General features: G+C 42.8%; 1 protein-coding gene across 2 annotated transcripts in view; it reads left to right on the forward strand.

Moving 5' to 3' along the window:
- The first annotated feature begins 5,214 nt into the window (after positions 1-5,214).
- Lrrn1 (leucine rich repeat neuronal 1) overlaps positions 5,215-14,775 on the forward strand; it is a 39,434-nt gene continuing 29,873 nt past the window's right edge. Inside the window, 1 exon segment of one of the 2 annotated variants that reach the window (NM_001037363.2) lies at positions 5,215-5,693. The gene's annotated coding sequence lies outside the window, so the exon portion shown is untranslated. 2 annotated transcript variants of the gene reach the window in all.

Here is a 14,775-nt window from a genome sequence, read left to right on the forward strand (position 1 = left end):
TGCGGTTAGTGACTTTTCAGAAGACACTGTTCAAGTGCTCACAAGTGTTTTAAAAAAGCATGAGAGTCCTTTTTCATAAAAAGAAAATGAGGTCCAGGAAAAATGGGGACAAACTTGGCAGACAAACTACATGAAATAAAGAGGAAATTTTGTGAGCATGTTTATAAAACTTACATAAAACAAGTTGTCTGCTCTACCTATCCGGCAGTCTTTCTGTTATAGCCTCATAGGCTCTAGGTCTAAAACTAAACATAGATGTTTGGTTTATGAAAGTAGGGGGAGTGAATTTTAGTGCAGTGATTTCGAAGCATTTTCTTAGAGGAACTAATGTGAACTAAAACCAAAAAAAAGTGTACAATGGTGATGTCGGTACCAGAACACAGGTATGTGCAAGTAAATAGAGATATTCTCAGAGGCCAGAAGAAGGCATGAGATCCATTAGTGCTGGAGTTACAGACGGCTGTGAGTACTCTAATATGGGTACTAGGAACTGAACTCAGGTCATCAGCTTAACCACTGAGCATCTCTTAAGGCTCAAGAACAGTTTTAAGAGAAATCCTGCATGGTAAAGCCTAAGCCAATTTGTGTTCTATCCATGCCATCATTGCCACAAAGGCATTGCTTTATTTGCTGTTGATTTGAACTATCGCTCTTTCTCTTCCCAAACTTACTCAGGGGACTAAGTGAGCTAATGAGCTGTCTTAGGAGAAGTGTTTACATTTATGATATATCCTGTTATATTTCTAATATAGATTGCTATATGTTGTAAAAAAAAATCTCTTAACTTCTAGACACATTACCTAGTGAACATTTCTTTTTCTTTATCAGCGAGTGTGGCTATTTAAATGATAATTTGCCAATGGAATCCACATAGAGGAGCATGGAGTCATTTCTTACTGCAGACCACAGAATTTCCTTGATGATTCTTTATTTATTATTTCCCCTTCCTCTGTGTGAAGGTGAAGGATTCTGAAGACTTAAAAGAAAGTTACAATGTGGAAATCTCTTGTGCCTGGATTGACCGTGAGGAAGTCACCAACACAGGGACACAGTTAAAAGGAGGGTAAAATAAACCTACCTTATTTAAGCCACTAAGATTCCTTCATTTATTTGTTCCAGTAGTTAGAATTACATTAATGAATATCACAGTATTTAATGAAGTTCTACTATATGCTAGGCACACACAAATCTCTTCAGTCCCCACAAACTCCACAGTGTAAGTGTTGTGACAGGCACAGAGGCTTAATCACCAATGCAAATGCATACTGCTGTGTTAAACTGGCTCTGGGTCTTAACCGTCTTGCTTTACTACCTCTCTCCATACAGAGCATACTTCTAGGTGTACTGCCTGGTGGAAATTACTTCTTAATTTTTGATAGCCATCCTTATACAGCTGAAAGATAATACTAATGAAAACCAAGAAATATGTTTCTAAAATCCTAACTAAAACTTACAAATGTAAAGACAACCTTTTACTTTTTTTTAACTAAGAGATAAAAGGTAAAAAAATTTTAAAATTAGTCTTAAATTGGTAATCTAAATCATCATTAATTTCAGCTCATTAACAAAAAAATGGGGTTTCCAGTTGAGAATGTCTGTTGTAACACGGGTCATAGAAAATAATTGACAAAGCTGTTATTTCTCACCAAGAGAAGACTTGTGGAATTCTCCAATCGTTAAATATCCAATCATGGAAGATGTTCTAATGACACGAAGAAAATGCCCATGATACAATGAGATTCAATTATATAACTACACAGGTTTATTAATTAATGCAAATCAAGAATTCAAAAGTGTTTGCTGGGTACCAATTACATGCTAGGTATAAACCTAGCATCTGGCCATATGGTCCTTGCCTCCATGGGTATATGGTGTGGCTTTCCAGTATAGGCGTTCTCAAAAGACTGACAAAATTGCTTTCCTGGGGCTTGGGTTCTTTATGTACATAATACGGATGTTAGAAGAGACCATGGCTATAGTCTCTAAGGCAATTATATATTCTGCATGTGGAAATAGAATCCTCTATTCAATGGAGCATAAGATTCCAAATGGTAAATATACAAGCTTTTGACTTAACTGAACCTGTAATCATCACCATAAATCCTTTAATTCTAGTTTTACTTCAAGTGATTAACTATCTTCATTTAACCAAGATGAAGGGGATTTCTTGAAAGATAAGACTCTCAGATCTAATACAAAGAGAGTTCTGAGCAAACTGTAGATGTTCAGACTCCATAGTTTCATGTCAAATAATTATCCTTAAATGCTAAAACTAATTATAATCATATAAATTTCAATTAGTGACTTTTATGTATTAGAATGACTTCATAAGCAGTTTATAAAAACAAAAGAACAAGGGTTGTGTATGTGTAGCAAAAAAAAAAAAAAAAGAACTCACTCAATTGTCCAAAGTTTTTAGACAAATAATACACCTGTCATGAAAGTTAATGATGATCACAAGAATTATATACTTCGAAGTTTCACATGCATAAAACTCTGAAAGCTTAGTGGTAGTCATCTTAATACTGTAGTACTTGTCTAGAGATCAGAAGGAATAGAATCCTGTTAGAATTTTTGATTTCTAAAAAGTGGTAGTTTTAGATGCCATATACCTATTTTGTTCTCAAAAACACAGTGTTCACTAAAAGAATATTCTAACATGGCCGCCCTCTACAGAGCCATCTCTGCATTTACCACATAGATTAGCATAGTTGGGGGTATACCAAATACATTGTTCTTCAAAGTCAAGTAGCGAAAACTCAAGAAGGACTAAAGGAACAGCAGGGAGGTTGTAGTGTCTCAGCGTAGCCAACTCCAATGCAAGAGCGACTGCTCGCATTAACATAAAGACTCAGTTCTCAAGGGAATGCTCATCCCTATGTCTGCAGTTCCATCCCATCTCAAAGACACCAGTCTTCATCAATGACCTACAAGCACTTATCTGACCAACAAATAAATTCTGGCCCCCAGAACAGGATGGATTCACTAAGGCTTCATTTACGGATGTACTGGAGGATTTAAGTGAGAAATAAATTAGATCTAGTCATGTTGTACTGTCTCTGCGTCACTCATCTCAATGGCCAAAGGCTTTTAAGTGGCAGCACGTACAGTATTTGCCAACACCCTTCGCACAGTTACGAGATGACCGTTTGTAAAATGTAGAGCCATTAACAATGTAAAGAATCCACGAAATATCCAATAACTAGGTCACATTCCCAGCTTTTATCATCACCATGCTCTATTTGTCCTCAATAATCTTTCCCTCCCTTCACCCAGCAGTCACCAATTCCCCAGCTTCGAGTTCCTGCTCCCACTGTTGACACACACTGGTCTTCCTAGGGTTCCTCTGATCGAAGCCAAAAAAATGCTGTGATCAAGTAGAAGTAGGTTAGGCTTCCTTTCTCACTCTTGCTTCGGGGAAGGGAGAAATTAGTTTAAATAGATGATATGCTAGTTTAAAAGAAATGACTTGAACAGCAGGGAGCGAGCATTTCTCTTGCTGGCTCTGCCAGTTCCTCGGATACAGAGCTGTGGAATGAGAATCCCCCATCTGATCCCATGTCTGATGTCTTTTTTTGATCTGTTAAACCTGGCTACACAACACCTACTTGTTATGTCTGTCAATTCTTACTATCTGCCACATGGTAAGATAACTAAGAATTATTCCCACTTAAGCAGCACACTCCCTTGGGATTGGTACTGTGATTAATCCCACTTTAGAGCCAAGGAAACTAAGGCTTAAAGAGGCAACGTGACTTTCCTGTGGCGACCTGGACCCTAGTTGTGGTTCTGGGCTTTAAAACAATATTGGTCTGCTTTCGAAGGTCATACTTTGGTGCCGGATTCACACCATCTTCATGAAGTCTTCTAAAACCTGGATGCTGTTACAGGGCTTTGGAGTAAGCCCTCATCCTCAGCCATAGCTTCGGCTGTCTTTTCCAAGCCCTACCTCTCTGCGGCTGCATTCATTATCTATCATTCATTATCTAACCTGCATCCTAACATGGTCTTTCCCTAGAACCTGTTAAGGTACCTCATTTGACCTACCAGTGACTACAAAATACTACTGGGACAATATGAAGCAGATTGACAAGTGTAAGCAAACATTTCCCAGATCTCTATGCAAGATATCAGGAGGGAAAGCCATGGGATCAAGAATGTAAGATTATTATTATCCAATCTCTCCCCTAGCATTGACGACTTCAAACGTAAATTCTGTGATAATGCATTGTTCCAAATTCCCCAGAATTTCTTGGCTTGAGTATTCTGGGGAAATAAAATCAGGTTCTCTTTCTCAAAGTTGTTCAACGTTGATGATTAATAATTTATTCTCTCTCTCTCTCTCTCTCTCTCTCTCTCTCTCTCTCTCTCTCTCTCTCTCTCTCTCTCTCTCTCAGCTGATTCCCCCAATAACATGTATCAAAGGCTTCTCCTGAATCTTGCTTTGAACTGTAATTTTGAAGTTGAGACCCTGGCTCAGGTATAGTCTTCAACTATCACCGCCATCACTTCCATATTCTTGCCTGCCCTCCACCACCGTTGCTCTCAGACCCCTCTGCAAACAGTCTGCACTTTCAACCATCTGCTAATGTGAAAACAACTTCCACACCTAATCAAACAGTTTCAAAGTTTCAGAATTGTTTCCCGAAAGCCTCCAGAATTTCGCAGTGGCTTTGCCATGCAGTTAAAGGTCTCAGAACTACCCTGGTTTCTGCAAGGGCATGAACCAATTCCACCGCGGGTATGTATGTCTGCACCACATAGCCAGCTATCTCCAAAGGATGGGTCAGATCTCATACTGAAACTCCATTGCAGTCCAATTGTGACTATGGCGTTCCTACAAGGGCTTTTTTCCTGTCCTTTCCTCCCTCTCCCAGTCGCAGCCTTTCGTCCCTATTTAAAAAAAAAGAAAAAAGAAAAGAAGAGAAAAAAGAAAAAAGGAGCGGCTCTCTGCTCCCTGCAGCGGCTGTAGTGGCGTTGCAACGATCTGGCAGGCCCAGGGTGGCGGGCCTGAGCTGCCCCTTTGTTGGGCGGGCTACAGATGGTGCCCCGGCGCGGGACTGCGCCTAGGCGGGCTTCGGGGCGGGAGGCCGGTAGGGGGAGGCCGGGAAGGGGGTCGGGCGGGAGGGGAGGAGACCGCTGAGCAGCCAATCGGCGCGCAGCCCATCAGCTGACCGCTTTTGCTTACACCAGGTGCACGCCGGCTGCGGGGAGCACAAAGCGGGGCGCACGGAGGGCGCGGGCAGCAAGCGGTGGAGCGAGGCGAGGCCCGTGCGCCCCGGTTTGCAGCGCTTGCCGGGCGGGGACCCAGGCCCGCGGCGTCCTCCCAGGCAGCGGCATCCTTGCCACCGCACCCCAAGGCGCCTAGGGCGCCTTCCTTGAGACCAGATCCTTTGCTGCCCCGCCCTCTGCACCCCATTTCTTTTACCCCCTTTCTTAATCCCGCCAGTCTCTACCACGACCCCCAAGAACGCGATTTAGCCCAGCCCCGCGCAGCAGCTGTTGCTCCTGCGGCTGTCTCGCCTTGCGTCTTGGTGCTCTGCTGGGGGTCCCCCAAGGAGCCAGTGCGCGCTGCGGGCTGGGTGGAGGCGCTGCTCTGCCGGTCCTCATCCTCCGGCTGGCTGCTGCCGCTGCCGCTGCCACCACCACCCTCTCCGTGCGCACCCCAACACCCCTGTCAGCCCAGCCTTAGGGTAAGTGCCCGGACCAACTGGGCCGCAGCATGAGGTGTGGGAGGCAGCGGGAGGTGCGGGAGGCAGCGGGGAGGAAGTAGAGACAAACTTGGCAGCTTGGCGGACCCTACCGCGTTTGAGAAACCCTGGGATAAGATCGCAGGGCTAAGGGGAACAAGGGGGCGCGGCTTCTCCAGCTAGGGTGGAAAAAGTCGGGAAAGGAGAATCTACTGGTTACCCCCTTGCCTTCAAAATGAAGCAGGGCGGGGGAGAGCAATAGTTGAGAAATAAGGCCAGACATAAATGGGCAAAATGCAGTGACTGGAGTTGAGCCCCCAGGATCTTAGGGACCCATCAGAGTGGGAAAGAGAAGAGAAGGCTTGGGGCTGTAACCAGGGAAAAGAAGCTGGAGGCCTGGAAAGGACACTGACAGAAGACCCGGGAAGTTGGAAATGGGGTCACAAGGAGAGAGAGGAAGGTGGCAGGTTGTGGGGAGAGGGAGAGGTCTTGGCAATGGCCTCGGTGTTAAGAATAAAGAGCAAGTATCCTAAAACGTTGAGGATACTGAAGTCAGACCATCGGGGAGAACATACTCAACTATTATGTGGTCCAAGAAGGAGAAAACTGTTCTGAGCCTAGAAGGGGTAGCCCCTTAAGGAGGCCTGCTATGGATGTGAACATTTCAGGGGAAGTCTTGGTCTTTTCCAGGCATTCTGCTCCGGGGTCAGTGGCTAGGAAAGTTTGCCAGCGAGTGTCCTTTGTGCTGCATGGAGAGGGGTTTGGGCTGCTGCTGACTGATTCGGTGCTTCCTAGGTTCCTGCGGTGACCGCTGCTACCTCAGGCTCAGGGGGAAGTCCTTGGCTGGCTGGGTTCCCTCCTCTCCTCTCCCGGAAAAGCCTAGCAGCCAAGAAGTGCCCTGCACAACTGGGCAGGTTGGAAAGTTCGTCCTGGGTCTTTTGCCGGACAGCAGGCATGGATGCGCAGGCTGGAAGATTCCGTGGTAGTACTTGCTCCAGAGGGACCTTCCCTGCGGTATCCACAGCAATAGAGTGAGGGGTTCAGAGTGTAAACGCCTGAGTGCCTGAACCGGGTAGGCAAAAGCGCCTAAATCCCATCCTGTCTGTAGTGTGTGCATTTGCAGACCCAGATAATAAAACAAATGTTGATGAATTCAAATTGCCGAGGGAACAAGAACTGCTGACTTGGACTTTTTTCTGTAGGATCTTCTAGTCAGTCCGGTTATCTTGTTTCATAGTTCAATTTACTACAGCCATCCAGGCAATTAATATTATTCACGTACGGTCATTACTTCATTTTTAAAAGCCGGAACTTGAGGAGTGTAAAGTTCACGAAGATTTATACTTTGACCTGTATAAAGCTGGAGTCGAAGTGGTGTTACTGGCTCCAAGGCCCTGTATGTCATGAAGTCTCTAATTTGCATGCAAATGTAAGGGGATCCTGGCAGATGTCTGGCCTCATCCATTCACATGAAGGAATTTGAAAAGACAAGGAGTCTTCAGTTAACAATAGACCTTAAGAACATGGAATAAAGGCGCAGTGTGAGTTTCTCTGTTTGGGGACTCCATGGCTTGCTGATACCTTTATTCAAGAGCCAAAATTGTAGTGTGGTATTCTATGGAATCTACTGGCTCATACCTGACTGTGGCTGTGCCTGCCACATATAGGGACTGTTTCTCTGCAGGCAGGAACTTGAATCAATCCACTTCCAGCGCTTTGAAGTGATTTCTTTGAGGACTTCCCAACTTTTAGAGTTCTTTTTTCTTTTCCTTTGAATAATGTTTTGCCTTGGCCAGCTTTTGCTCCCTGCCCTGTAAAATAAGTAATATAGGAGAAGGTAGTTGTCACTGGTCGTCTGAAAGATCTCATTAGAAAGGTCACTGTCCTTTTAACAGCATGTGGGTTCCATAGGTGCCCAAGTTACAGAACTGCAAGTGAAGAGCGTCCTATTCCAGCAAGAGGAATAGACCTAGCTCAGTGTGTGAGGGTCTCTCAATACAGAACAGTGAGCAGGGGAATTCATTCAATGGACTCCCAAAGCAAGGTCCTTTCTGTCTTGTATAGATTAGCCAGTCTGCCATGCTGTTCACCTCCTGATGTTGTTAAGACCGATGGAACAGAAGCTGGGCAGCATGGTCCACGTGTGAGGCTTGGCAGTTCTAACCCCTGACAGGCTAGCACCAGAAACTCTTCTTTTGTCAGTCCTAAAAACTGCTGAAGGGAAAAAGAAGCTTATTTACTGAACAGTGTTTGGCCCAAGGAGAAATTAAATAGCAGAAAGACCATATTGCTTTGAGGGGCTTGGTTGGGAAGAGGGGTGGACAACAATGTTAGCAGGTTGTTTCCCATGTTTTCTGAAGTTGTTGTTGTTGTTATAGTTATTGTATTCTTGTCCAGTGTTTTTTATCTGTAAAGCAGTCTGCTCCAAGTAGGAAAAAAATGAATCAAATCCAATCTGAATAAGAAGTGTTATAGTCAAGGTGCATTTTGTGTCTTGAAACTATTCAGAAGTCAGGAAGTAACATTGGTGTGGTGAGCTCTTCTGGGACTCTCAAACCTGGCATTTTTGTCTCCCTGATGGAATTGAGGAATGACTCTTAAAACAAAAGATGGTAGCATTTCCAAACTAAGCCCACATGCCCCTTTGTTGTAAAAATTATTCCAGGGTAGTTTTGAAATCAAACTGAGATGGCACCGCACCTTAGTTTTGAACTCTCAACTGTTGGCCTCCCTGGACAAGATCTTTATTGCACAAGTCTAATGCAGGAAAAACTGAGTGAACATTCCTTTGTAAATAAAAGTAACAAGGTACTTATTCGAAAAGATTAGTCTGTTAAATAAAAGAAACACTAACCAGATCAAACCGCAGGCAGTAGTTGTGACAACGTAGTCACAGGTAGCCCCTGTTAGAGTCTAGAGTGGTGAAATTAACAAGTAAGACAAACACGAGAAAACCTCCCCTCGGCTGCTCTGTGGTCTGATGTTGCTGGGCTCTTGACCTGCACTGCTCCGTCCATCTATTACAAATCTTCTCTCTCGATAACATATCCAGAGAAATACTACTTCTAAGAAATAAATCTACTATTGCAATTATATTTCTATTTCTCCTCTCATCTAACTATAAATGACCATCAATTATCTTATTGGAGGCTTTGATGTCACCTTTATAGACATAAACTGTCTATAAAGTACGGTGCATTACTGAGGTGCCGCTTTTACCAGGCTCGCTCAGTTCTGTTTGCATTTCAACTGCAAATGGTTATTCTCTGACTCATTCTGGAACTAATATAAGGCTGCTCCAATATTGTATTTAAGTTTTTAAAATTATTATGCTGAACGTCTATTTTGGGTTAAACCAATCTGAAGATAAAGCAGCTTCCATTTTAGAATCATATTTTGGTTTCTGAGAACAATGGAAATATCTTTAACTCATGAATAGAGCTTTGATTAATATTTTATTCAGAATAAAATTAAAATTATATAGACGAAGTCAGAAAAACATGTAGTCTCTTATTTTGGCTCAAAGTACAAAGGCTAAACTCGGTAAATTGCAAGATTTTAGAGAGCACATTTGAACTATTTGTCATTAAAGTTTTAAATAAAGTTTACTTTAAAACACTCTCCCTCTCTCTCCCTGTCCCTCCCTCCTTCCCTCCCTCCCTCTCTCCCTTTCTCTCTCTCATTTCTTTCATATCACCATCCGGGGCATGTATCTGAGTTTAGTTTCCATATTTCAAGGAAGAGATAGAGACATAATAAGTGGTTTATTGACCTAATATTATTTTACCAGTTACTTGGTTGATAAATAGGCTGTTACCAACTATACCTAAGTGTTCTGGTGTGTCTGTCTTAACCTGCCAGCTTTGAGATTCCTCGGTTGTAACATAGAGTGTCTGGGCCAATGTGGCTGAAAGGACTAACTACCACCATCAGTCAGAATGATTATAGAAGTTTTTCGTCCAGTGCCGTTACCACCATAAAACATTCAACTTGGGTGGAATCCTCTTCGCCCACCAAACTGAAATATGGCCCCTAAGAAGCAGAGACAATAGGTGCTGACTTGGAATACGCATCAGAGGTCCTGTCCACCCTAATTTTGGAGCACCTGTTAAAAAGACAAATGCATTAGGTTAAGATAAGTCACTTAGTTTTGAGAGCTATGGAGTAGAGGCCGCTTTCCCAGTGCCTTCTTACTTTCCATGTACGTTCTGTATCTCAGAGTCGAGATGTTATTTGGAAGCCCTGATTACTGTAAATGAGTTGTAATCTCTGACCCAGGCTGTCTTTGCTCACATCTACTATAGTACAGGCAGACATGGACTCCACAGCTGTCACCTCATTTGTGTATGAGACAGACACATTGGTGGCATTTTTGGAGGTTACCATAGTTACATTAACAATATACATGTGACATGACATCCTTCTATGTGAAAGGTTTTTTGTGGCACATATTTTGAAGCCCTGGAACTAAAGTACAACTATTTAAAGTTTGAGGAACACATAAATTAGTCTCCCATTGTTCTCTGGAGCCACCTTGTCAATCACAGGAGGACAGCCTTCCCAAAGCTATGTTCAGGAAAGGGCAATCAAGACCCTTTACCTAATAGAGATTTCCAAGAGCAGTGTTGCTGGACCTCTGAAAAGGGATAAACTGTTGAATATTCATTTCAAAATATTTGGTTTTCCCATTTGGTACTGCCTTTTGTGAGCTAGCATATTAACATAGTCATTTTCAGCTCAGAAGGGAAAACCTGGACAGCCCCAATATCAGTGCCTACCTCAGTAAAATCTGAGGAAGAAGAACAAATTAGTCTGTCCTTACTAGCAGTAAGCCCTATGTGAGGATCTTCATTTAGGACAACGAAAACAGCTTTGCAAAGGAAGAAAGGTGGCTTAATTGGTTTCGTGTCTGTAATTCCCCCCTCTAGGAATAAAGAATATCATTAACCCGCATTGTTATTTCACAATAGTAGTGAGTCTCCATTTGTATCCATAATAATCAGCATAATCAAGTACAGTGCAGTCAGGAAAGCTCAGAGCAGTTCCCAGCTCTGAAACTAATGCCCCGGATGTGTGACCTTCCTGCTGTCCTGCAACCAGGAATCCTGATGCTTCCTCTCCCTGTCAGAGTGCTGTTGTAAAAGACCCAGGGAAGCTGCTAGATGCTTCTAGGATTGTTGCTGCAAAGAACTAGATTTCTGCTCCAAGGCTGTGATTCTCTGTATAGCTAATGTTCAAGGGAACAACCGCACCTTTTCTACAAGGTGATTTTTCTGGTCTTCAGTCCTACAGCTAAGCTTGTTGTTGTTGTTGTTGTTGCTCTTGTTCTTGTTCCCTTTGAAAGAATTCCTTGGGGGGATGTGGAGAGATGGTTCCAAGGTTAAGATCACTGTTTGTTCTTGAGGAAAACCCTGGTTCTCTTCAAATTAAGTCCCCAGAACATATGTGGTGACTTACAAGTACTTATAGCTTCAATGCTAGGGGATCCGATTCTGTTTTTGTGACCTCCATGGGTGCCAAGCACACAGATGGTGCACATATATACATGCAGGTAAAATATTCATAAGCACAAGTTAAAACAAACATAAAATAATCTCCCCAGTATTGATAGCTTCATACTTCCTGGTCTGAGACACCTTTTTGGGGGAAAGAATTTGAAGCAGAAAAAAAACCAGGAAGCTGTTTCTGAGTCCTAAACATGTTTACCTCATGAGTACATTCCAAACACGAAGTACATGCAGAATTTCACCTAAGGCCTTGAACCCAAGTGAAGTTAGCTTGATTTGTCTGCAGCTCTTACCAAATCCAGCACAAGCGTCTTGTGTCCATCAGTCATTGTACCCTTTGGTATTTTTCCGTGCCCAGAATGAAAAAGATAGTCTTAGCAGAAGATTTCCACCAGTGGCAAACTCCACACATATACACAGGGTATTTAGAAAATTGTTCAAACCTATCTTCAAGACAGTTGAAAGCATTTAGTGTGAAGAAGCCAAAGGCGATAGAAAGCACCTAAAATTCTTATGTTGGTCACCTTCAATGAAGATTTACCTGATCCAACACTAATAGGGCCCTAAATGTGAAACCATCTTTTCACAGACTTTGCCACTGCCTTCAACAAGATTATATCCAACTAGGGTTCCGGAAAGACAAGAGAGCGAAATATACTGTGGAAATACAGGATATATTTTAATTCATGTAGTTGCAGTCAGAAAAGGCTTTGCGAATCACACCAGTTAATGTGAAGGGTGAGCTATCAACAGGAGCAGAGGTTTAAGTGACAGTTTGAAGTCTAGTTCCATTGAGAGGCCATAGCACGGGTTTGCTTGAGGAAAGGGTTTGCTTAGTGTATGAACAACTGCAGACTGGAGACTACTTGTTTGTTCCTCATATGACTCTAAGTATTCAGTGTGTCTTGCAGACACACAAGGTGCCAAACAGAAAGTCTATAGTAATAAGTAACACAACACAAGCTTGCACAGAGGGAAGATGTGCTGAGTTGAAATGAAAGCTCATGCCTCATGTCTTCGAACTTTAAACTTTCCACGATCATAAAATACATCTTACTTGACTTGTGACAGTTGGAGATGGTATCATCATTCTTCTTTTCCTCTAAAGGAACAAGAACCATGAACAGTTTCCTTGTGACACTGAGCAAGTCACTTAACATATCTCTATGGTATTTTTCGGTAAAAGAGCAGGATTTGCTTCTTAGCCCAGGTAGAAACTGTCTAAGTGAGTAAAGGAAGTGAGAAGAGACAGATCCAAGACTCTCTGCTTCCCTCATGCCCACTGCCTCTTCCTCTCTTGACTGTAGGGCAGGTAACCCTACGATGATGACTCAGCACTCTAGCTCCTGGGTTACCAAAGTCAAGAGCAGGGATGCCCCAGTGAAGAGGAATAATGCAGAGGAACTTAAAATGGGTTACCACCACCTACAGAGGAATCCAGGGCCCACTCATAAGCTGACCACAGTAGCTTAAAATGTACCAGGGACAAACTGGGAAGAAAGCTTATAGGAAAGTGACAGTAGGGTTAGAAAATGCAGAAAAAACACAGAGAGGATGATCTCCTAAGAAAATGGGCAACAATGTAGGGTGTGTGTGTGTGTGTGTGTGTGTGTGTGTGTGTGTGTGTGTGTGTGTGTGTGTATGACATGCAAGTGCGTCTCTGCAAGCATGCCTTCATGGGTACCCATGCCATGGCATGTGTGGAGGTTAGAGAACAACTTTCAGGACAGAGCCCTCCTTCTATGATATAGATCCCAGGGACCAAATTCCATCCAGCTGCTAGAAGAACTGCTTCACCTTGTCGATGACAACCTGAGGAAAAGGTCAGAGCTTTGGCAGCGGGCACCTTAATCTGCTAGGCCATCTTGCTGGCCCGAGTAATGTAACTTTATGGATTTGATTGTTTCTTTTCCTGGGCTGGAGTAGTTCAGCTTTCTTATGAGAAAATGATGACCACCAGGATGTGTGTGAATGCACAGTGTGTTCATATGTGTACACAGAGACAGAGACAGAGAGACAGAAAGACAAACAGACAGAGATAGAGATTGCATACTGAGAAGCTTATGCCTTTTCATTTCCTGTTTGTAGGACTAGTGCATCAAAGTGAATTTTTAAGAGAGCTTTCTTTCGAGACCATAAAGGTGTATTGACCCTTTGCTTCTCTTGGATATGGTAACATTTTCTTGAGAAACAGAGCTAAGCTATATGGCCACCCAAAGCCTCTGTGATACGCACAGTCCCAAGTAAGAGTTACATAGGAGTTCTGTCAGATCCTGAGAGTTCCGAGGCACTGCTATTGGAATCTACATTAACTCTTCAGACATGAGTTATGGAATCTGCATTCTCATTAACTCACCTGACCATCACAGAACCACCGAGGACAATGAACTAACCATTACTGGATTTCTGTGGCTTGTTATTGCTGATTAGGGTTTGAGCACCGAGGATGTGCAAGGCTCAATCCTCCAGAGGACCAGTTAACTTTCCTTTACTCTGTGGGGACACAGCTAACCTCCTCCTGCACTCACGAGCTCATCGTTTCTCACCCGGGAGGCCAACTGAGACTGCAGAGATATTTTCAGGAAAGCATGAAGTTTCATGCAAAGATTTTCCATATGGAGTGTTTTTCTTTTCATATATGAAAGATAGCACTGTCAAAACAGACCCTTCGTGAAGAAGTTTCCAAATGGTTTCACTCTCACAGCTGAGCAATAGAATGAGAGATTGGGTCTATGCAAATGAGATGCTTAGTAATTGGAAGGAAAATATTACATAGGGCTCCTAAATTATATCCCCAGAGTCCATTATTTTCCCCAACACACCAGGGTAGTAGGAGAATGATAATAATCTCCAATATTAGTTCTCAGCTTTCTGCAGTGCACCAGGAGAAACCACAAACACTTTATATACATTAACTTATTTACAACTGTCACAGACAGCATTTGACACTGTCACATAGATCCACACTTTAAGGCTCTTTTGGGAAGAAAGGCAGAAAGGACTAAATAACTTGCCTGAATCCACACTGGAGTGCAGTCTTCATACATATTTGTTGGAGGGGGGAGGGAGGGAAGGAGGGAGGGAGGGAGAGAGGGAAGCAAGGAGGGAAGCAGGGAGGCAGGGAGGAAGGGAGGGATGCATGGATGGATACATGGATGGATGGCTGCATGGATGGATGGATGGATGGATGAATAATGAATGAGTGATTTAGGTTTCTGAGGAGAATTCTTTATTACAATTTAGCATTTCTTCTTTCTAGCCTAGGCATTTTAAGACCTCCTTCTGTGACTTACAGAGCTGGTGAGAGACAGAGTCAAGACGTGAACCTGGCTCTGTCTCACTGTAAATCTTCACCACTGAAGCTCTTGCTATATCTCTCCCTCTTTAGTTTGCAGATCTAGAGAAAAACACTGGATTAGATGAACTCTAGTAGCCTTTCTATAGTCTAAAAAATTCCATAATGTCACATAAAGTACTATATAAATAAAATAAAACATTTTATTGCTTTTAATTATCAAATCTGTTTTCATATTTTACCTACCTAATAACTTCTGAGCTTTCTTTTAAAATTATATTGA

The sequence above is a fragment of the Rattus norvegicus genome, chromosome 4, assembly GCF_021556685.1.
Source record: "Rattus norvegicus strain SHRSP/BbbUtx chromosome 4, alternate assembly SHRSP_T2T, whole genome shotgun sequence".
In the NCBI taxonomy this organism is placed as follows: Eukaryota; Metazoa; Chordata; class Mammalia; order Rodentia; family Muridae; genus Rattus; species Rattus norvegicus.